This window comes from Pseudophryne corroboree, chromosome 6, assembly GCF_028390025.1.
Source record: "Pseudophryne corroboree isolate aPseCor3 chromosome 6, aPseCor3.hap2, whole genome shotgun sequence".
Taxonomy (NCBI): Eukaryota; Metazoa; Chordata; class Amphibia; order Anura; family Myobatrachidae; genus Pseudophryne; species Pseudophryne corroboree.
In genome coordinates this window covers 633,041,869-633,066,923 of record NC_086449.1, presented here as the reverse complement: position 1 = coordinate 633,066,923, position 25,055 = coordinate 633,041,869, and positions in this window count along the sequence as shown.

Here is a 25,055-nt window from a genome sequence, read left to right as displayed (position 1 = left end):
TAACTAGGCAATAATGAAGTGTGGGCCAATGATGACAGAGCTCCCTCCGTCTGTATAATTGGCCACAATGCTTTAGCCTTTTTAATGTTCCTGTTAGTGGCCGTGGTAAATCTATTAACCCAGGGCAATTTATGGTTATCCTTACTGCGGGATTTAACTTCAGGGCTCAAGGCTTGTTCACGAGGAATGCTAAGAGCCTTAGATTTAGCTTTTTCCAGTTCCCTCAGGGGATAACCCCGTTGTGCAAATTTATGCAACATACTATCCATAGCTATCCCAGTATCCCTAGGGTCTGATGTAATACGTCTAACCCGCATAAATTGTGAGAAGGGTAATCCCCTTTTCAATGAACTAGGATGAAAACTACGATAGTCAAGTAACATATTCCTATCAGTGTTCTTAACAAATAAGGAAGTAGACAGCTTGCCCTGACTAATGGTGATGGCCACGTCTAAATAATTAACAGTGGCACCATCAATGACAAACGTAAATTGTACCGGGTGCTGGGTTGCATTGTGACCCTCCCACAGGTTAATCAGATCCTCTCTAGTACCCTGCCATAATACTATCAAATCATCAATGTACCTTCTGAAATAAATTACCTTCGATTTAATGGTAGGGTCCAGATAAAACATTCTAGTCTCAACCTGATGCATAAATGCGTTTGCGTACGACGGGGCCACAGCGGACCCCATCGCACACCCCGTAAGTTGTAGGATAAACCTGCCATTAAAGACAAAATAGTTCCTTCTTAGAATTTTGTTCAACAGAGACAAAAAGAAAAATATCTCCGGGCCTTGATAAATAACATTATCTTGAATAAGGTCTCTCACAGCTTCAATGCCCGCCTCATGCGGTATACACGTGTATAAACTCATGACATCCGAGCTGCACAGCAACACCCCCTCAGGTAAATCACCCACGGCCTGCAGCTGTAACAGGAGGGATGTCGTATCTTTTAAATATGAGGGAAGGGATTGAATGCATGGATTCAAAAAGGCATCGAGATACACAGAGACAGGGTGGTATAGAGACCCTCTGGCAGACACAATAGGTCTGCCAGGAGGGTCCACCAAGGACTTATGAATCTTAGGCAACGTATAGAACAGTGGGGCCTTAGGATGTTCAATAGTAAGAGCCCTTACTGTATCCTCTGCAATTATGCCCTGATCCTTGGCGTTTAACAAAAATGCATCCAACTCTCTTTTGTATTCTTTAGTAGGGTCCATTGTGAGCCTCTTGTAAACCTTGATGTCTTTAAGTTGACGTTCACATTCATTAATATATTCATCAAGGTTTTGGATCACAATGGACCCGCCCTTATCAGCCTTGCGGACCACTATGTCCGTTCTGAGGGACAGGTTGCGTAACGTTACCATCTCAGATCTAGAGAGATTAAGGTGGACCTGATCTAACATAAACATAGTGTCCTCAGATTCTAACATCCGCAGAAATGTCCTGATTGAAGGGTTCAGGCTGATTGTTTGGTTTTGGGTAGGGTATATATGTCTGTTTTATGCTCAGTTTGGGTTGTTAAAGCCCTGAGGACGGGGTTAGTCCCCGAAACATGTCGGATCAATAAAACTGACCTTTTTTTTACTGCATCAGCCTGCGTGAGTGCCGCCCTCATTCTACAATATATTCATTGAGGAGATTCACCTCTGGGAAGGCACCGCAGCAACCTTACCTTATTCAAAGTGGAGTGCCGGGACTTTATGCCTGTATATTATTGGAAGACTGTCTGTTGGATTACATATCTACTAAAGACATTTTTCCATGCCAAGGCACCACTGGTCTTTTCTGCTTCTTACTCAGGACATTTACTTTCGTGATTAGGCTTTAAGCAACTTTTGCTTTTTTCCATTTTTTAATTTCACCTGGTGTTTTGCTGTAAGTGCATACGTCCTTACCGCAGAGTGAGGTAATCAGTAGACGCCATTTAAGTGAAACAATATGGATAATAACGCAGCTTTGGAATCTGCATTGGAACTAATACAAAAGGATGCCAGTGAACGTCTTAGCTTCTCGGATATAGAGGCTAGTGCCATTCTAATAGAAAGACGGCTGGATGATGATCCTATTAGGAGCACCTGTGATGAACTATACAAAAAATGGTTGAGATTAAAACAGAGGGAGGTGGATTTCCTCTACCATGGAATCTCTTTGTCCGATTATTACCGGAATAATTTAATACCCCGTGGATTCAGGATTCGCAACTCTCCAACTATTGGCCGCTTTAACACAGCTTTCTGTCGGCGGTGGGTTGCGATCTTGAACAAATGCTCCATGGACCTATTATTACTAGTTGTGGAAGAGTCCACTAGGGAGCTAAACCTAGTAAGAGAACAACTAGTACAATTTGAGGGTGAGCATAAATCCGTATTACAGTTGGACACCCAAACTGATTGGGTTGCGAAACTGGGCACCCAAATTGAACAGTACCGGCAGGACTTAGTGCGATTCAAAAAGGATAAACTTGCCACAGTACAGAGAGATTATCAGCAAAGGCAGGTTTACCCTTGGTTAGGGGGTACTCGGACATCACAGGATTACAAACAATCCAACTGGCGATCTAATTCACGTTGGCGAAGGGAACAACAGATGGGGGCTAGTACCTCAGCCAGTGATTCGGAAGGTCCCTCTGGTGGTACTTCTCAGTCTGAAGGGGTTTTCCCTTTAGGCCATGGAGACCAAGGAATCCGTACCCGATCCAATCGTACCCCGCAACCAGAAAGAGGGAGAGGACGCGGAGGGCGAAACAAAATCAAAGGATCATTCGCTTAAAAACCGCCGCGAGCCTAAAAGAATTGGTTTTTAACCTATCCTCCGTACCACTAACTGATCAAGAATACCATCTATTAGCAAAAGGACTGTCCTTTGTGCCCACGGTTCTTCCGGATCCTTTGGAGAGGAAAGTGGAACTACACCGATTAAGTAGAACTTTGAGGCGACAATAATATTTCAACTCGTGACCTGTGGATAATTCAGAGTCGCAGATTCCATTACAGCTACGAAGGATTGCTCCACGATCAAATTTTGACCCTCCCAGCCTGAACCCTTCAATCAGGACATTTCTGCGGATGTTAGAATCTGAGGACACTATGTTTATGTTAGATCAGGTCCACCTTAATCTCTCTAGATCTGAGATGGTAACGTTACGCAACCTGTCCCTCAGAACGGACATAGTGGTCCGCAAGGCTGATAAGGGCGGGTCCATTGTGATCCAAAACCTTGATGAATATATTAATGAATGTGAACGTCAACTTAAAGACATCAAGGTTTACAAGAGGCTCACAATGGACCCTACTAAAGAATACAAAAGAGAGTTGGATGCATTTTTGTTAAACGCCAAGGATCAGGGCATAATTGCAGAGGATACAGTAAGGGCTCTTACTATTGAACATCCTAAGGCCCCACTGTTCTATACGTTGCCTAAGATTCATAAGTCCTTGGTGGACCCTCCTGGCAGACCTATTGTGTCTGCCAGAGGGTCTCTATACCACCCTGTCTCTGTGTATCTCGATGCCTTTTTGAATCCATGCATTCAATCCCTTCCCTCATATTTAAAAGATACGACATCCCTCCTGTTACAGCTGCAGGCCGTGGGTGATTTACCTGAGGGGGTGTTGCTGTGCAGCTCGGATGTCATGAGTTTATACACGTGTATACCGCATGAGGCGGGCATTGAAGCTGTGAGAGACCTTATTCAAGATAATGTTATTTATCAAGGCCCGGAGATATTTTTCTTTTTGTCTCTGTTGAACAAAATTCTAAGAAGGAACTATTTTGTCTTTAATGGCAGGTTTATCCTACAACTTACGGGGTGTGCGATGGGGTCCGCTGTGGCCCCGTCGTACGCGAACGCATTTATGCATCAGGTTGAGACTAGAATGTTTTATCTGGACCCTACCATTAAATCGAAGGTAATTTATTTCAGAAGGTACATTGATGATTTGATAGTATTATGGCAGGGTACTAGAGAGGATCTGATTAACCTGTGGGAGGGTCACAATGCAACCCAGCACCCGGTACAATTTACGTTTGTCATTGATGGTGCCACTGTTAATTATTTAGACGTGGCCATCACCATTAGTCAGGGCAAGCTGTCTACTTCCTTATTTGTTAAGAACACTGATAGGAATATGTTACTTGACTATCGTAGTTTTCATCCTAGTTCATTGAAAAGGGGATTACCCTTCTCACAATTTATGCGGGTTAGACGTATTACATCAGACCCTAGGGATACTGGGATAGCTATGGATAGTATGTTGCATAAATTTGCACAACGGGGTTATCCCCTGAGGGAACTTGAAAAAGCTAAATCTAAGGCTCTTAGCATTCCTCGTGAACAAGCCTTGAGCCCTGAAGTTAAATCCCGCAGTAAGGATAACCATAAATTGCCCTGGGTTAATAGATTTACCACGGCCACTAACAGGAACATTAAAAAGGCTAAAGCATTGTGGCCAATTATACAGACGGAGGGAGCTCTGTCATCATTGGCCCACACTTCATTATTGCCTAGTTATACTAGGGGCCGAAACATTGGTGATCATATAGTTAAACTAGATGTCACCCAATTGACTAGTACACAGGAATCCCACTTTTTGAGAACTAAATTGGGTTGTTTTAGGTGCTTGGGTTGCGCCACCTGTAACACACTTATGACTGGTAATACCTTTAACCATCCCCTTTCTGGGAAGAAGATTCCCATCAAATTTCGTCTCACATGTACTTCTACACATGTGGTGTACCTTTTGACATGTCCGTGTGGTCTTGCCTATGTGGGCAAGACCATACGTCAGTTTCGTGAGCGTATGGCTTTACACAGAAGTGCCATAAAAAAAGCTTTGGAGAAGGGCCATAGTGACCAACCCTTTGCTCGTCACTGTTTAGAATATAAACATGGGGTGGCGAGTATTAGGGCTATTTTGATTGATCAAGTCCCTAAGACCATCAGAGGAGGGGATAGGGATCGAGTATTGTTACAACATGAGTCCAGATGGATATATAAACTGGGTACCCTTTCTCCTCATGGCCTGAATGAAAACCTAGGCCTTCAGTGTTTTTTATAAACCTTCTTAATATGTATATTACCTTGATATCTAACTGCTTTAATGTAGGTTTAGTTGTTATGTAATAGTGGCGGATACACACGTCAATACATCAGCAGTATATTTTTTGACATATGTCTTATTAATAATATGGTAGTTGTCATGTATTGCCTTTCTAGGCGGTAGGATCGTTATGCCATGTACTTATTGTATGTATATTGTGTTTTGTTTTCTGTTTATGTTGTAGTTGTCACGGTAACCGCACCGCAGAGCGCCACCTGATGACATCACGGGCTGTCAGCGTGGATCACCGATTACTCCCGGGCTTCCAGCGTGAGTAGCGTCTGGTTACCTAGGTGATGGTGACGTGGCGCGGTTGGATGACGTCAGTGGTGAGCGACGTGAACACGCTGCTCGGCGTCCGGATGCACAGTATGGCGCCGTGGAGCAGGTGAGTGGCATTTTATCATGATTGTTTGGTTTTGGGTAGGGTATATATGTCTGTTTTATGCTCAGTTTGGGTTGTTAAAGCCCTGAGGACGGGGTTAGTCCCCGAAACATGTCGGATCAATAAAACTGACCTTTTTTTTACCTGCATCAGCCTGCGTGAGTGTATATATATATATATATATATATATATATATATACATACACACACGCACATGTTTGTGAGAACTGAGGTGTGTCAACGCCGTTTTAAGGGGGGGGGGGGGGTCAGGGATCTCCGTTGTAGGATGGAGATTTCCCTGACCTCTGCGACCGCCAGTTTGCCTGATGGTGAGTGAGTGACTGTATGCTGCTTAGGATGCAGCTTGGATCACTACTGCAGCAGGAGGCATCTGCTTGTAATCAACGCCTCCTGCTGCATCACCATACAGCGCTATCACTGCTGGTTTCAAGGAAGTGATAGCAACTCCAAGCACATAGTAAGAGGCACATTAATACAGGGTTTTGTTGATATTAACATCACCATCTGCAGCTACATAATTACACTGCTTATTATCACCATTGCTATGGGATACACTTTTGGACTGACTGGTGGAACTCTGGGTCTGTTGGATGTACACAAACGCAGGTGCATCATATCCTCTGCTAATTAGCTGGGATAGCTATCTACAATACAGATCTTGTATGTACTGTAACATTCAGTCTGGTAGGCTACATATTAATTATCTCAGAAGTAGCATATTGACTCAGAACCTTTGGGAGATCCAGTTAATTATAGCTATCAGAATTCCTGTTGCTTAGCACTCAGATTCTAAGTAGAGATTATTATTAACATAGTGGATCACCATTTTTAGTGGATTGCATACAATAATTTTGTTGCTATACTATGGCCAAAGATATCATGTTGGTTATTATATGCTTATTTATTTATTGCCAGTTATTTATATAGCGCACACATATTCCACAGCACTGTACAGAGCATATTTCTGTCTTTTACATCACTCCCTGTCCCAGTGAAATTTATAATCTGTGTTCCCTACCACATGTACACATTACTTACACACTAGAGGGTTTTTTTTTTTTGGTATCCAATTAATCTACCAGTATATTTTTGGATTGCAGTATATTTTTGGATTGTGGGAGGAAACCGGAGTACCAGGAGGACACCCATGTAAGCACGGGCAGAATGTACAAACTCCACGTAGTTAATGTGCAAACTGGAGGGCGGGGGTAGCAAGTCTGCGCTGTATAGGACTGAGACAGCTGGCCGTGTGGAGAGTGCCAGAGCTCCCTAAGGGCTCAGTACAAAAGTGCAAAATGAAAAAGGGGGTGTGCTCTCTCTACAATAGCGCTGGTCTCTCTTACGGTCACCTATGTATGTGGATAATACCCAGGTGTGAAAGTGTATGTTGAAACACACTGGTATGGTAAATAAAATGGAATTTAATACAATACTAACATGCAATGTCTAAAAACAAGCAATACATAAAAAAACAGGAGATACCTTGTGGCGCTGCCCACCCCCTGGACATTTGGCGGACTGTTTTCCTGATTGCCTGGAAGGGAATTCGATCAGAGGAGCCACCAGCAGGGTATTTCCCGGGGTACCCTGCCTTTATTTGACACCTGCGGCTCCTCCACCTGCATCGGTAGGATCACATTCCCCCCATGGCCTGTTCCCAGTCCACTTGTTTTTTTATGTATTGCTTGTTTTTAGACATTGCATGTTAGTATTGTATTAAATTCCATTTTTTTTACCATACCAGTGTGTTTCAACATACACTTTCACACCTGGGTATTATCCACATACATAGGTGACCGTAAGAGAGACCAGCGCCATTGTAGAGAGAGCACACCCCCTTTTTCATTTTCCACGTAGTTAATGCCATAGTGAGAATGGAACTGAAGACCTTATTGTTATATAATGTGTATGTATGTATTGTGGCAATATGAAGGTAGATAGCAAGCCATGCATTCTGTGTGCGGATGGAGGGATCCACCCACACAGGGAAGAAAAAGGACCTGTGACCACACCTTAGGGCTGTGAGTGGAGACAGTTCAAGAGTGGTGAGGTTGGGTGCTGTGTGGAAATAGTCCAAGTGGGACTGTAGCAGCCAAAGAGCACAGTGTGCCAGGAGGCAAGTGGGAGCGAGGAGACCAGTGTCCAAATCTGCAGGAGACGGACTATAAAACTCTGAATGTGCATGAGAAATTGAGAAGGCAGAAGCCAGGCTTAGCTATTCAATGTTGGAAGCCAACATTGAGAGTGACAGGACTCAAAAGACTGAGAGACTTTGCATTTGCTGTTCAGGAGTGGGATTCTAAAGCTGACGAGCTTGGTTTATACAGCGTACCGGTTGTCAACAGCAAATTCAGCAATTAATTGTTTTTGAAGTATCTTATTGATCTTTTTGATTGTGGGACCACAAAAAAACGTACCGCTAATTACGTCATAAAAGTTATACTGACGACTTCTTTGATATTCAGATTCCTGGCCTTGACCCCTGATGAAGCCCATTGGATGAAACGCGATGGGTTGTGCTTTACAGATTTGAAGTCATCATGCGTTCTCTTATTCGGTTTTGAGAGAAAATTAGATTAAAAATCCTATGCCCACAAATGAATGTAACATATGTTTTTAATAAGTTATTGTATATTGTCATTGTGGATGTACTATATGTGCTGATGTCATAATTATTGACTGGGATCCAGTGTTTTTGCGAATAAATTTGTTCTAAAAAATCTTGTGGTCATAAACGTTTTGGAGATAAAGCTGAGAAATAAGTATTACCACAAACCGCTCCCTTGGGAACCCTTTCCTTTTTTGTTCACTCTATGTACCCTGACCAACAGAGGTGAAGCAGAGTATCAGCGCAGAATTGGGGCTTGATTGTAATTATATATATCTATATATATCTATATATATATATATATATATATATATATATATATATACACACTGCTTAAAAAAAAATAAAGGGAACACTTAAACAACACAATGTAACTCCAAGTCAGTCACACTTCTGTGAAATCAAACTGTCCACTTAGGAAGCAACACTGATTGACAATCAATTTCACATGCTGTTGTGCAAATGGAATAGACAACAGGTGGAAATTATAGGCAATTAGCAAGACACCCCTAATAAAGGAGTTGTTCTGCAGGTGGTGACCACAGACCACTTCTCAGCTCCTATGCTTTCTGGCTGATGTTTTGGTCACTTTTGAAAGCCGGCCGTGCTTTCACTCTAGTGGTAGCATGAGACGGAGTCTACAACCCACACAAGTGGCTCAGGTAGTGCAGCTCATCCAGGATGGCACATCAATGCGAGCTGTGGCAAGAAGGTTTGCTGTGTCTGTCAGCGTAGTGTCCAGAGCATGGAGGCGCTACCAGGAGACAGGCCAGTACATCAGGAGACGTGGAGGAGGCCGTAGGAGGGCAACAACCCAGCAGCAGGACCGCTACCTCCGCCTTTGTGCAAGGAGTAACAGGAGGAGCACTGCCAGAGCCCTGCAAAATGACCTCCAGCAAGCCACAAATGTGCATGTGTCTACTCAAACGATCAGAAACAGAATCCATGAGGGTGGTATGAGGGCCCGACGTCCACAGGTGGGGGTTGTGCTTACAGCTCAACACCATGCACGACGCTTGGCATTTGCCAGAGAACACCAAGATTGGCAAATTCACCACTGGCGCCCTGTGCTCTTCACAGATGAAAGCAGGTTCTCACTGAGCACGTGACAGACGTGGCAGAGTCTGGAGTCGCCAAGGAGAACGTTCTGCTGCCTGCAACATCCTCCAGCATGACCGGTTTGGCAGTTGGTCAATAATGGTGTGGGGTGGCATTTTTATGGGGGGCCGCACAGCCCTCCGTGTGCTCGCCAGAGGTAGCCTGACTGCCATTAGGTACCGAGATAAGATCCTCAGACCCCTTGTGAGACCATATGCTGGTGCGGTTGGCCCTGGGTTCCTCCTAATGCAAGACAATGCTAGACCTCGTGGCTGGAGTGTGTCAGCAGTTCCTGCAAGACGAAGGCATTGATGATATGGACTGGCCCGCCCGTTCCCCAGACCTGAATCCAATTGAGCACATCTGGGACATCATGTCTTGCTCCATCCACCAATGCCACGTTGCACCACAGACTGTCCAGGAGTTGGCGGATGCTTTAGTCCAGGTCTGGGAGGAGATCCCTCAGGAGACCATCCGCCACCTCATCAGGAGCATGCCCAGGCGTTGTAGGGATGTCATACAGGCACGTGGAGGCCACACACACTACTGAGCCTCATTTTAACTTGTTTTAAGGACATTACATCAAAGTTGGATCAGCCTGTAGTGTGTTTTTCCACTTTAATTTTGAGTGTGACTCCAAATCCAGACCTCCATGGGTTAATAAATTTGATTTCCATTGATAATTGTTGTGTGATTTTGTTGTCAGCACATTCAACTATGTAAAGAACAAAGTATTTAATAAGAATATTTCATTCATTCAGATCTAGGATGTGTTATTTTAGTGTTCCCTTTATTTTTTTGAGCAGTGTATATATGTGTGTGTGTGTGTGTGTGTGTGTGTATATATATATATATATATATATATATATATATATATATATATATAAAATCAGTACCAGAATATAGGGTACACATACATGAATACTATAAGATTGCAGTGAGAATGTTAAGTATAAATGAGCAGAAGTGTCCTGTATACAGTAGAATAAATATACTAATCTTCCCCTGAGCGCTGATCATATATGCCGCTGACCTTTGCACCATTCAGCCTAGTTTCTGCTGAGCTGTAATCCCTCTGATGACAAGTCTGTCCATGGTGCTGACTATGTCGATACAACAGATTGCCTCTGAAAGTCACACATCTTGTCACTGTTTGCTCATGTCTCCATTCTCCTCCTGCCTTATGAAATTCTGATCAGGATAAACCCCTTCTGATACTTTTTTTCTTTGTTTGGCTTTAGAAAGGTTCGAGGCTGCACTTTAGCATATTCCATTATTATATTCAAGAAGTAAAATGTCACAGTTATAACAATATCTCGGTCAAATGTTCTCTCCCAAAGGCAATTTTAAGCTAGATCATCTGTAGACAGACTGCAATAAAATGATATTTCCTTGCTACTGGGATCTAGTTTTGTTTTATTATCTGACACTGTTCTTCTTATCTATCATTTCTTCATTATTTGAGCTTGATAGTATTTATTTTTTTATTGTAATGTGTTACCTGAGCCTGAAATGTCATTTGCTATAATATTACAGTGCTTGGATGAAAGAGCCATTTTGAAGGTGTTAGAAGAGATTACTGTATCTGAAATACTGGAGGATGTGTATGAAGTAAACCATTCTATGGCTGGCACTGTACCTCTATTCACTAATTGCCAAAAGCCAGGAATGAGCACTGTGATTCCAGCTGTTTGGTACTAGTACGGTGCCTCTATAGATGGCCATGTATTCTCACCAACAGCTGCTATTCATAATCTGCTGCCTTATGGTGGGGAATACAATGATGTGTAATATGTCGCTGGACATCACTGTGACGCCCTGCTGGGCACGTTCCCATCTGTGACCGTAGCAGAGCTTCTCTAATACCCCTGTGCCCCTGTATGGGTGTGTGGGAAGGTTAGTGACATCACAAGTCGTGGCATCACGGCCATACAATACATAGTGGATTCCCTACTTATTAAGATACTATTAGAAGCTATTTCCTGTAGCTCCATATACTCTTTTCCCAGCTACAGCTTCTGCGATTGTCGCCCGAAATGTCAATCAAATTCCACTGCATAGGCCCAGCCACCAAGCCATTAGCTGTACAGTATCTGTAATGAGCAAGCAGAGTATCTTCCCTTTATTCATGAAGCTGTTGAAACTACAGTATTATGACTCAATGAACAAAATAACATCTTTAAATAAGTATAAATAAACAATGCTACCCATTGGCATATCAGAGTATCGTTGGCAGGCTCAAATATATAATTAGGCACATAATTACTTGGGTGTATGTGACTGAGTCACGCATGACTACGGATGTGTGTTATGTCCCATGGCGTATGACCATTTACAGGTAAATAGTTAACTGTAAATAGAAATGAGTTGTAAAGTGCCAACATTTTATGTAATAAGGAAAACATACAAGCACTGAACCACAAATAGGGCTGTATACAAGGCCATACAGTCCCTCATTATTGTAACCACGCCCAGTTATATGTTACCCGATCTTCATTCATAGGCTATGAATCTCGTGCCAGACTTGAGGACTTGTATATTCACTCTGCACATTTGTGGTGGAGAGTGTGGTCTGTCAAACATCACGGTTACTGCAGATTTATATGTGGCCATCTAGAACATTTGGTAGCAGATTGAAAATAGATTTTTTTAGGCAAGAACATGAGAGCTACTAAGTGTGGCAGTATTTGTCATTCAGGGTGTGTAGCAAATGGATTGAATTGATTTTAATTTGAAGCGTTTTCACTGACTGCAGGTTTCTGCCTACTCAGGGAGATGTTACAGGAAATACCTTTGGGAGAGTTTCTCATGAGACAATTGTTTTCCACTTTAACAAGGAAAGTAATATAAAATAGTAAGTATACACTAATAAAATATGGCTAAATGAGTAAGCTTATATTATGTGACAAAGGTGAGCAGGTGAGTTGTTTTTTTTTTTTTTATTATTTAAAACCCAAGAGTTAGCACCTAGTTATGTATAAGAAAAGTGGCTTTTCCATACAGAGAGCGGATTCAAGTCTAGCGTTCCCCTTCTAGTATATATCGTGGCAAACAAATCCTGCTGCTACAGTAGCTGCTTAGTGTCTGACTGGGAGTGCAGTGGTAGTCCTCTGCTTCATCTCGCATGGGGTGTGGGCAGAGGCGGATTTAGACCTCATGGGGCCCTAAGCAAGACACCAGTTTGGGCCCCCCTTCCTCATACAATCCATAGCACTATATCCTGTTACCACAGCCCTTGCTGTGTAGTGCCTCTTCCCTTGCACGTCCTTGAGGTTGCAGCAGTGCAGGTCCTGCCTGTGCTACTACAGTGGGGGCAGATTCTGGAGCCTCCTCTTGGGCAGCATGGGGTTTGATTCTGCTAATCTTCAGCCTCTTCAACCAGCGGCAACTCTCCCAGTAGCCATCCTGCTGCTGGTGGTGGAGCCTGGATACTAGCACAATTGTCCCCGAACAGCAGCCAGGGCCGTTTTTCAGGCTGAAGGCCCCCGCCCAAAAAAGGGTGTTGCGCGATGGGGAAGAGAGCAAGGCCTAGCTGCACACAGGGTATCAGTATTTATCTTACGTCCTAGAGGATGCTGGGGTCCACAGTACTATGGGGTATAGACGGGTCCACCAGGAGCCATTGAATTTAATAGTGTGGGCTGGCTCTATGCCCCTCCTAACTGACTCAGTTTAGAAAATGTGCCCAGAGGAGCCGATCATAGCTAGGGGAGCTCCTAGAGCCTCTTTATTTTTTTATTTTTTTAAAGCGTAATAGGCATCAGGGAGGCTGCTGGCAACAGCCTCCCTACTTCGTGGGACTAAGGGGGGGCGTAGTGTCCGCCCTAAGGGGTACAAGCCACTATCTCCGCTGACAGGACACTGAGCTACTGAGGGGAATGATTGTTCGCCGCCACAGGTGACCGCTCACCCCCGCAGCATGCCGCCACCCCCTTTACAGAGCAAGAAGATTCCAGTGGCGAGTGAGTCACCGGCCCCTCTTGCAAGCTGGGAGCCAGTGTGAAGATGGCAGCAACAGGGTGGGAGCACAGTACGGACTGCGCTCCGGAGGCTTAGTGGTACATAGTGCGGCACTGTGAGGGGCGCCCTGAGCCAGCGCCGTACCCTTAACTGGTCAGAAGTCTGTCAGGGACCTCCAGTAATGCTGCCAGCTGAATCCTCAAGCCAGTATAAAGATATGTGGAGCCTGAAGCAGCGCCATGTTCAGGGGGCGGAGCTTCTCCTCAGAGCCGACCCAGCAGCGTTCAGTGCCATTTTCCTGCCTGCAGATTCCTGTGAGAGACGCTGACAGGGAGAGCTGTCCCTCCAAGCAACTCCAGCGGTCCTGTGCAGTACCAGGGGGTTGTAGAAGAAGGGGGGGGGGGGAGTGTACATACGGTGTAGTCTATTAAGTGCTCTGTGTGGGTTGGCTCCAATCTCTGTGGTTCTCTGTGGCATTCTTGGAGGGAAACTGTCTGTCATTTCCCTGTGGTGTGTGTTGTGGGTGTTTGTACTGTCTCACATAGCCATGTCTAGGGACTCTGTGTCATATGCTGCGGAGGAGAATTCCTCTCAGGAGGACATTCCATGTGCACAGGATTGTACTGTCTCGTCTCAGATCCCTGTTAATGAGCCTGAGTGGTTATCCTCTATTAAGGGTATGATTGCTCAGATCTCTACTAGAATAGCTCATACTGAAACTCAGTTTGGTCAGGTTCTGTTCCTATCCCTTCAAAGTCCCCTAGCATACACCCTCAGAAATGTGCCCTTGCCCAGATTATGCAAGATGACAGGGATACCAACTCTGACACGGCAGGCGGTGATGGGGATGTGCTGCGGGGGGCGGCATCCCTTGCAAAAGGGGTGCAGTTGATGACTGAGGCCATTAATATGTGTTAAATATTGCTGACACAACACCTGAGCAGGTTGAGGAGGCTTACTTCACAGACAATAAGAAAGCCTTGCTAACCTTCTCTGCGTCTAAAGAATTAAACGCTATATTTGAAAAATCCTGGGAAAACCTGGAGAAAAAATTCCAGATCCCAAGAAAGGTTCTGGTTGCTTTTCCCTTCCCGGTCGAGGATAGAAAAGAAATGGGAAACCCCACCCATAGTTGACGCATCTGTTTCCAGACTGTCAAGATAGTTTTTCTTGTCCCTGTATCTACCGCGTTAAAAGAACCGGCTGATTGTAAGATTGACACTACGCTCAAATCCATATACACGGCTTTGGGGGCCGTGCTACAGCCTACTACTGCCTGTGCATGGATCTCTAAAGCTATAGTAAAATGGTCGGGCACGTTACTTAAGGGATTGGATACAATGGATAGGAGTGACGTTTAATTATTTTTACGTAATATACAGGATTCTGCGGGATTCATGGTAGAGTCCATGAAAGACCTGGATACGATGTCTGCAGGGATATCTTCCATGTCCTTATCAGCTCGCAGAGGACTCTGGCTACGCCAGTGGTCTTCCAACGCGGAATCCAGGAGAAGTGTTGAGAACCTACCCTACACAGGTCAGGCTCTATTTGGGGAAGCGTTGGATGCGTGGATTTCCACGGCAACCGCGGGTAAGTCACCTTTTATTACCTCAGCTACTCCTGCTACAAAGAAACCCTTTTCTTCATCTCCATCCCAGTCCTTTCGGACAGCTAAAACAAAAAAGGCCAAGCCTTCTAACACCTTCTTTAGAGGAGGTCGTGCAAAATCCAAAAACCTGCTTACTGCAGGTTCCCAGGACCAGAAGCCTGCTTCTGGTACCTCAAAATCCTCAGCATGACTGTGTACCGCACAGCCTGGAGGACGGGCAGGTGGGGGCGAGGCTCAGACGTTTCAGCCACGTCTGGGTGTCGTCCGGCCTGGATCCCTGGGTTCAAGATATTGTGTCCCAGGAATACAGGCTGGAGTTTCAGGAACTCCCGCCTCACCGATTCTTCAAGTCAGGGTTGCCAGCTTTATTGGCAGACAGGGCTGTCCTACAGGAAGCCATCCAAAAATTGGAAAAGTCTCAGGTCATTGTCCCAGTTCCACCTTATATGCAAACCAAGGGTTACTATTCAAACCTTTTCGTGGTACCGAAACCGGTCAGGCTGATTTTGAACTTGAAATCGTTAAACCCTTATCTGAGGGAGTTCAAATTCAAAATGGAGTCTCTGAGAGCGGTGATCTCAGGTGAGGGGGAGTTCCTTGTATCCCTGGATATCAGGGATGCGTACCTCCACATTCCGATTTGGCCGCCACATCAGGCTTATCTCCGATTCGCATTGCTAGACTGTCACTATCAGTTCCAGGCACTGCCATTCGGCATCTCCACGGCACCGAGGGTGTTTACCAAGGTGATGGCAGAGATGATAATTCTCCGCAGGCAGGGAGTGAACAAAATGCCGTACCTGGTTGATCTGCTAATAAAGGCAGTGTCCAGGGAGAAGTTGTTGCAGTCCATTGCTCTCACGACTCAACTGCTCAGAGATCACGGTTGGATCCTGGACCTTCCAAAGTCACATTTGGAACAGACAAGGAGGTTGTCTTTCCTGGGGATTATCCTCAACACGGATGTGCAGAGGGTGTTTCTACCAGTGGAGAAAGCGGTGGTACAATCAATGGTCCGGGATGTCTTGAAGCCTGCCCGGGTATCGGTTCATCAGTGCATTCGCCTTCTGGGGAAGATGGTAGCCTCCTACGAGGCTCTACAGTACGGATAATTTCATGCTCTGTCCTTCCAACTGGATCTCCTGGACAAGTGGTCAGGATCTCATCTCCACATGCACCAGAGGATACGGCTGTCGCCGAAAGCAAGGATTTCTCTCCTCTGGTGGCTGCAAGTGCATCACCTTCTCGAGGGCCGCAGGTTCGGGATTCAGAACTGGATCCTTCTAACCACAGATGGAAGTCTCCGGGGTTGGGGCGCAGTCACCCAAGGGGAAACCTTCCAAGGAAGGTGGTCATGTCTGGAATCCGTGCTTCCAATAAACATTCTGGAACTAAGAGCCGTGTACAACGGTCTTCTCCAAGCAGCCCATCTTCTGCAAGATCAGGCCATTCAGGTACAGTCGGACAATGTAACGACGGTGGCCTACATCAACCGACAGGGAGGAACAAAGAGCAGAGCTGCTATGCCAGAGGTAACAAGAATCCTCCTATGGGTGGAAAAACATGCTTTGGTGCTGTCAGCAATCTTCCTTCCAGGAGTGGACAACTGGGAAGCGGACTTCCTCAGCAGACACGATCTCCATCCAGGAGAGTGGGGCCTCCATCCGGAGGTGTTCGCAGAGGTGACAAGTCTTTGGGATGTACCTTAAATAGACATGATGGCCTCAAATCTCAACAAGAAGCTTCGGAGGTACTGTTCCAGGTCAAGAAACCCACGGGTAGTGGCGGTGGATGCTCTGGTAACACCGTGGGTGTTCAAGTCAGTGTATGTGTTCCCTCCACTTCCACTCATACCAAGAGTTCTAAAGCTCATAAAGAGAACAAGGGTTCAAGCAATTCTCATTGCTCCGGACTGGCCAAGGAGGGCTTGGTACGCGGATCTTCTGGACTTGCTGCAGGAAGATCCCAGGCCTCTTCCTCTTTGCGAGGACCTTCTGCAACAGGGGCCGTTCGCTTATCAAGACTTACTGTGGCTACGTTTGATGGCATAGAGGTTGATTGCCAGATATTAGCCCGGAAGAGTATTCCAAGCAAGGTTATTCCTACCCTGATACAGGCTAGGATAGGAGTAACGTCTAAACATTACCATCGCATTTGGAGAAAATGTGTCTTGGTGTGAATCCAAGAAGTTTCCTACGGTGGAGTTTCAACTTGGACGGTTTCTCCTCTTCCTGCAAGCAGGTGTAGATATAGGCCTGCGTTTGGGATCTATAAAGGTCCAGATTTCGGCTTTATCCATTTTCTTCCAGAAACAATTGGCTGCCCTCCCTGAGGTTCAGATTTTCTTGAAAGGGGTTCTGCACATCCAGCCTCCCTTTGTGTCACCGATGGTGCCCTGGATCTTAACGTGGTGTTGCATTTCCTGCAATCAGATTGGTTTGAGCCTTTACAGGAGGCTGAGGTCAAGTTTCTCACTTGGAAGGCAGTCACTTTGTTGGCCTTAGCTTCTGCTCGACGTTTGTCAGAATTGGGGGCTTTGTCCTGTAAGAGCCCCTACTTAATCTTCCATGAAGATAGAGCTGAGCTCCGGACGCGGCAGCAATTCCTTCCAAAGGTTGTGTTGGCTTTTCATATCAACCAACCTGTTGTGGTGCCAGTAGCTACTGACTCCTCAATTACATCAAAGTCCTTGGATGTTGTGAGGGCTTTGAAGATCTATGTGAAGAGGACTGCTCGTCACAGAAAATCGGACTCTGTTTGTCCTGTATGATCCCAAGCAAATTGGGTGTCCTGCAGACGATTTCTCGCTGGATCAGGTTCACTATTCAGCATGCATATTCTACGGCCAAAATCTGTTAAGGCCCACTCTACTCGTAAGGTGGGTTCTTCCTGGGCAGCTGCCCGGGGTGTATCGGCTTTACAGCTTTGCTGAGTGGCTACTTGGTCTGGATCGAACACGTTTGCTAAGTTCTACAAGTTCGATACTTTGGCCTCTGAGGACCTAAAGTTTGGTCAATCAGTTGTGCAGAGCCTCCGCGCTCTCCCTCCCGTTCTGGGAGCTTTGGTAAATCCCCATGGTACTAATGTGGACCCCAGCATCCTTTAGGACGTAAGCGAAAATAGGATTTTAATATACCTACCTGTAAATCCTTTTCTCGTAGTCCGTAGAGGATGCTGGGCGCCCAGCGCTTCGTAATCCTGCAGTGGTTACTTAGTTCAGTACTGCTGTGTTCTTGGTTAAGTACTGTTTTGTTACTTGTTCAGCCGTTGCTGAGTTTTCAAGCTAGTTAGCTTGGTTTGCCTTGTTTGTGTGAGCTGGTGCTAATCTCGCCACCATCTGTGTAAAATCCTTCTCTCGACATATGTCCGTCTCCTCGGGCACAGTTTCTAGACTGAGTCTGGTAGGAGGGACATAGAGGGAGGAGCCAGCCCACACTATTAAACTCTAATACTGCCAATGGCTCCTGGTGGAACCGTCTATACCCCATAGTACTAATGTGGACCCCAGCATCCTCTACGGACTACGAGAAAAGCATTTACCGGTAGGTATATTAAAATCCTATTTATCCATGTACAATGCCAAATTGTTTTCAATTAAATCAGGATAATTCAGATTTGATATTAAACTATTTTGCATTGTACATGAATAATACTGATATCCTGTTTGTAGTGTGTTCTACAGTGTATACGTAGGGAATGGGTTGGATTGTAAATGGGTTGGGCTTACATTCTAAAGGGTCTTTACTTACCTGGGCCCACACCAGAACTGCAGGAATTGGAGGGCAGCGCTTCCTGTCATCCCTGTGTTTTTGCGCCAGGGCTTGTCATGAGATTGTGATGTCAGATCCCCGGTTTTGGTTGCAAGAGCGGGACTGCTTCAGAGAGGAAGGGCCGGGGACTTGGATAAATGAGGGGAGGGCACCATATACGATAGCCAGCATTAGTGATGCCATATATTACATCCAGCATTAGTGATGCTATAAACTACAAACAACATTAATGACCGATAAATACTACAGACAGCATTAGTGACCAATATGTGTATACTACAGTCAGTATTAGTGATGCCACATACTACAGACAGCATTCGTGAACAGCATAGAAAACACACAGCATTAAATTTCTAATTACTTCCCTTAGTCTCATAACAAAATTAAAGCAGAGTATATGTTTGTGTATATATATGTGTGTGTGTGTGTGTGTGTATATATTACATATATATATATATATATATATAAACATAATCTGGCACTCCAAACACTTTAAAACAGCATGAATGCTAGTGCCCCTCTTAAAATGACAAACCCAACCTGTACGGAAGATGAAGAAGGCAGCACATCGCAAATAAACAAAGGGCCTGATAACTGCTATGCATTTTCACACAGCGGGTGATCAGGCATTTACTTTGCATGTGTATGCACCGCTATGCGCACACGTGTCGGCCAACAACAACGGGCATCCTCGGTCGGTAATTCACACGGGCGTTCACAAGGTGATTGACAGGAAGCGGACGTTCGTGGATGGTAACTGACCATTTACTGGGAGTGTCCGAAAAAACGCAGGCATTCCCAAGCATTTTCAGTGAGGGTGTCTGACGTCAGCACCGACCCTGACCAGCCTGTTCTGATTGCACTGAAGGAGTAAATCCTGGGCCTGCGCAGACTGCACGCACTGGATTTTCGCAGCTCGGCGTACACATGGGATCGCACACTTGCACAGAGAATTTACACTCCCCCTGGGGCAGCGACTATCTAAGTGCAGGACAGCAAAGTTAGCAGCCCAGTGATCAGGTCTGAATCACCCCCAAAGATTGTTACTCCAAGATAAATCCGGCGTATTAAAATGTCCTGAAACAATTACATTTATCTTGGAGTCTTTGCATGTTTAATAGTGCCATGAGTACCACCCCACTGCTATATATATTTGTATTTCAGTGACTGCAGGTAAAGGGAGGGAACCGGGCCAAGCAGCCAGATGTGTTCCCTGTGAGCTCCTTCAAACCCTCTTCATATTAGGGTTTTTTAGCCCTATCCCCAACTTTTCTGTACTCTCCCCCCTTCCTGCTTACCTCTGGGGACCCTTCCCTACAGCATTGATTACCCCCTGCTACTCCTGCAGCAGACCGAAGAGGCGCATACATTGCGGCCCTGTCCGCCTTCTGAGCCGGGGAGTGGAGTATTTACTGTGGCAGGCCCGGACCTTCGGAACTGCCACTTTGTCTACACGTCCCGCGGGAGAACTCTCGGGCTGCCGCAGCTCCCCCCAACCCCGCGGTACCTGTACCTCTGTGAAGGGAGACGGGCGTCCCACTCCTGCGGCTGAAGGGAGCATCTGATAGCTCCCGGTGGCAGTCATCGTGACTCCCGGCCCCCACGTCTCCACAACCAGATGGCCTCTTCTCACCTGTGAGCTCCATCCGCCTGGGACCCGGCTGACAGATCAGCGCCTCCTGACCTCCGTTCTGCACATTGACTGTGTCTGGGAGGGCAAGGTGGCGGCGCAGGAGTACCTGAGTTCAGGAGAGCCTGCCACAGATTGAGACTGACAGCAGCGGCCATCTTGTGAGGGGAGGTGAGAATCGCAGCACTGCTGCAAGCCTCCTTCTAAGCTATAGCTCGGCACCTCTCCCCCCTGCCTCAGCTCTCACCCTCCAGCATCACAACACCCTTTCCCCCACCCCTTCACAGCGGACCGCTTGCCTCCAAATCTGGGGCCCTTGCAAGGGGATATAGCTGCCTATTGTTTCCCCACATGCCAACACTGCCACCTGGCTGTTATGTTAAGTAGCTGAGGGGAATATCACCACCATTCTATCATTATCTACATTGTTCATTGTCCACAGCAGAGGAGGTAGATACTTCCTAGGCGGATATTTATACCATCACGGTTACCAGGTGTGCAGTCTGATGTATGTGTAATACGGTCCTGGGGGGTACCCTGAAGACGTCTGAGATATAATACCGCTGCATCCCTCGCCGTCGTTGTGGCCCAACGCTCCTGTCTTTCTCTAACTGTTGTTGATGCCAGTGTTTGAGGGTGCCAACATGCTCTTGGCACGTCTACTTCACATGTGAATGCTCATCCCCTCCACTCCAAGATTATGTATGCAGTAACACCCTGATGTGACGCCTCCTGGCTCTCTATATAATTGTTCTCACTTGCTGTATTATAACATACTTCAGTGCTTTTTGATATAATAACACACTGTATGCAACAATGCCGCCCAAACGGCAGGAGGAAATGGCAGGGGTCCCCCCTGTTAATTTATTTAAGACTCATTCTCATCCTCATCCTACCAAAAGTGCTTCCTCTGCTGAAAAAATCCACAAACAACTATCTGCTCTAAGCACCCCTTTTGAGCCTTCTGCTGCGGCTCCGATTACACAAGCCAACCTGGGATACGATGCTCCACTTGAACGATTGGTTCAATGAAGCAGTTGTTAGCCTCCTTTAAAGCGGATATCTCAGATCTGCTCTACAGGTTTGCCAGCTATCGATGAAGTGGGCCAATGCACTGACCGGTTGGAAACCAAATTGGAGGAAGTGGTTACCTCCCACAATGGGCTTATTACCCTTCATGACGATATGCAATCGGAAATTACTGAACTTCGCACCAAGCTTGTAGACCTTGAAGATAGGTCACGTAGGAACAATGTTAAAATACGGGGAATCCATGAATCTGTCTCAGCTGTAGACCTGCCTGGGTTCGTCACAGATCTATTTACTAAACTGATTCCAAAGGTTACGCTAACAGATTTTTTTACTGGATCGTATACACCGACTGCCTAAATCCAGAAAACGCCCCTAAGGATGCCCCAAGATAATGCGGTTTCATTACTTCCATGTTAAGGAAATGGTACTCCATGCAGCTCGTCCATCTGATTCCTCCAAGAATGTTCTTGGTGACTTACAAATATTTGGTGATCTCCCTGCTGCTGCGTTGGCGATCTGTCGCTCTTTTTACCCGGTAAACTCTGAGCAAGGCTGATATCCCCTATCGCTGGGGATTTCCCACCAAGTTGATCATGGTGATCAAAATGATCAAAATGGAGCTACGAGTGTAGTCTCCACACCTTCGGCCGGCTCCCAGCTTCTGTTGTCATGAAACTTGGCGGACGATTCTTCCATAATACCTGCAGGCCCCAGAGTCTCCCTTGATTGGGCTATTATGCACCATTCCCCCTGAATGTAATGTGTATTGCTTGTCGCTCTTCCTTAACATACCTTGCGGTCATATGTTATTTTCTCTTCATATGTTATATATTAATGTGTTTTTTTATGTATTTGATTTGGTGTGATGATCAGCTACATGACGTTATTTTATCTTTTGCGGCTGACCTCGTCATCTCAACCTGATAACTTTGTATACACTGGTGTTACCTATTTCTTATATTTTTTCCCTTTGCTGATTGTTCTCTGTTACTGACAAAACCACAATTGTTTCTGTTTGAGGCAGTAGTCTAATTGTACCTTGCTCAAGCGATATATCATTTTGCCCGACAGGAGCAGTGCACTACTGTTATAGCCCAATTTAGACTATAGCATTTATGTTTTGGAGTGTAGGGGTGGCCTATATGGCCGCTGACTTCTATGTGCCGACACGTTTGGCGGCCTCTTGTTGCGCCCTTGTGGTGCTCCACTTGTTTCTCCCTCTTTCCTTTTTTCACCATTTTTTCTCTCCCTGCCTATTCCTCTTATTGCAATGTATATGGTGTCTACTTAGCTACATGCGTGTTTTCTGGTTCGCAAACCCAATACAGTCTGACATCTCAGCCCTCTTTTCTTTTGCTTATGCTATGGTCAACGTAGTCTCCCATAACGTCAAAGGCCTTAACTCCCCGAATAAACGGAGGCTTGCTTTATGTCATTTTTCCAAAATTAAAGCTCATGTGATAGCCTTACAGGAAACCCACTGTTTGGCATCCTCTCCCCCACAGTTTTTGAATCATAATTTTCCATGTTGTTATGTCCGACGGTCCCAAGAAGAAGGCAGGAGTGGCTTTGTTATTTTCCCGTTCATGTAACTTTGTATTAGACAAACAATTCACTGATACAGAAGGTCGATATTTAATTCTTAATGGGAAATTGAATAACAATCCGGTCACGCTAGCGGTGGTTCATGTCCCTGATGTCAAGCAAATCTCCTTTATTAGAAAATGTTGTACTACCCCCCAGTCCTGTCTCAGTGGATCACTGTTACTCCTCTGGGATTTTAATCTGGTTTTAGTCCCCCGTTTAGATAAGTCAGCCGCCCAACGTCCTTTAAAAACTCTCCCAATCCGGGATCACTCCCAATCATTTAGATGCATTTTGTATGAATATGGCCTGTATGATGTATGGAGGGCGAGAATCCTAAAAGATTACACCTTTTATTCCCCAGTCCATGGATCATTTTCTAGGATAGACTTAGCACTGTTAGATAAATGAACATTACAACAAATACAGCGGGCCACCATACTGCCAGTCTCATGGTCGGACCATTCGGCCCTGAAAATACGATGGGACTTGACTTCTTTTCTGCCTTCCCCACGACCCTGGCGCCTTGGTGAGTACCTCCTGACAGATAAAGAGGTGAAAGCCTCTATCCCCAATCTTTATCCACCTATTTAGAATCTAATGATCCTACTGACACGTTCGTATTTAATAACTGGTGTGCCTTAAAGGCTGTGGTTAGGGGCTCCATCATCCAAGCTGCTGCCCGACATCGCACGTTATTGCGTAAACAGCAGGACGACATCGAGCCTCGCCTGACAGACTTGGAACGCAGACTTAAATCCTCCCCCTCTAATAAGTCTCTCTATAGGGAACTGCTTCGCACTAGGGAAGAATGGAACATCCCGACTCTGAAAGAGGTTCATATGAACCTTTTTAGGCTAAAGCACAAATTCTATACTCAAGGTGATATGGCGGGGAGAATGTTATCCAGGAAACTGAGAGGGAAAGTGAAGACTGAAAGAGTTAAAGAAGTCACTACTGCCAAAGGCCAGAGGGTGTCTGATCCCTTGGACATAGCCAATGCCTTCGCAGAGTATTATTCCGCTCTATATAACCTCCATATGGATCCCTCTACCCCTCAGTCATCTACTATTGAAATTGATGCTATTTTTGAGCAAACTAAACTTACCCAGCTTAGACCACCATTCCCTCCAATTATTGGAGCATCCCTGGACTTCCGATGAGATCAGACGGATTATTGATGGCCTTCCATCAGATAAGGTCACAGGCCCAGATGGCTTCACGAACGTGTTTTTAAAATGCTTTAGAGATGTCCTGGTCCCAGTTTTAAAACCTGTTTTTGACGAGGCTTCGTCATCTGGTTCGTTCCCGTCAGAAATGTTGGAAGCCAGAATAGTAGCTTTTCCTGGAATAAACCCAGCCATGTTATCTAATTATCGTCCTATAGCACTACTAAATTTTGATGTAAAGATATACGCAAAATTGATAGCTAATATACTAAGGGGGTCATTCCGAGTTGATCGCTCGCTAGCTATTTTTTGCAGTGCTGCGAACAGATCGCCGCCTATAGGGGAGTGTATTTTTGCTTTGCAAGTGTGCGATCACATGTGCAGCCGAGCGCTACAAAAAAGTTTTGTGCAGATTCTGAGTAGCTCAGAACTTACTCAGCCGCTACGATAACTTCAGCCTGTCAGGTCCCGGAACGGACGTCAGACACCCACCCTGCAAACGCTTGGACACGCCTGTGTTTTTCCAAACACTCCCAGAAAATGGTCAGTTGACACCCACAAACGCCCTCTTCCTGTCAATCTCCTTGAGATCGGCTGTGCGAACGGATTCTTCGTTAAATCCATCGCTCAGCAACAATCCGCTTTGTACCGATACGATGCGCCTGCGCATTGCGGTGCATACGCATGCGCAGTTCTGACCTGATCGCTGCGCAGTGAAAAATCCTAGCGTGCAATCAGGTTGGAATGACCCTCTAAATCCGCTGTTCCCTACCCTTATTAACCAGGACCAAGTTGGAATCGTTCGGAATCGACAGGCTCCTGACAACACTAGCAGGATTATTGATATTTTGGATGCCTTCTCTGCATCGGCGGAACCTCTCTTGCTGCTTTCGCTAGATGCAGAGAAGGCATTCGATAGATTACATTGGGGATATATGAAAGCTGTTCTGCTTAAATTCGGTATTTCGGGTAGGGCCCTATCCTCTGTTACTGCACTGTACTCTGTTCCATCGGCTAGAGTGTTCATAAATGGTATGCTCTCTTCCATAGTTACGATTTCCAATGGTACTCA